Genomic DNA, 323 nt, shown 5'->3' with positions numbered 1-323 from the left:
TAAATTATAAATTATAATTTAAAAATATTATCATAAATATCGACAAAACAATATTACATGGTGTTAATGTTACTACTTGTTAATCAAATCCACAAATAAAATTATCTTTATAATATTTATTAAAGTTTTTTCAAATAAAAGTATAAATATCTAAATAGAAATATTAACCTAATTGTTTTGTCACATTAAAATACAAAATATGTGACAATATTCCAACCATAAAAAAGTTAAAAGTAAACTCCTTAAAAAAAATCATGAAACTTGTGGCGTATCTAACACATCATGAAATCTATGGCGTATCCAACACTTCATGATCATCTTCA

The sequence above is a fragment of the Solanum tuberosum genome, unplaced genomic scaffold (assembly GCF_000226075.1).
Source record: "Solanum tuberosum cultivar DM 1-3 516 R44 unplaced genomic scaffold, SolTub_3.0 scf00298, whole genome shotgun sequence".
Lineage (NCBI taxonomy): Eukaryota > Viridiplantae > Streptophyta > Magnoliopsida > Solanales > Solanaceae > Solanum > Solanum tuberosum.
Note: the sequence above shows the minus strand (reverse complement) of the source record.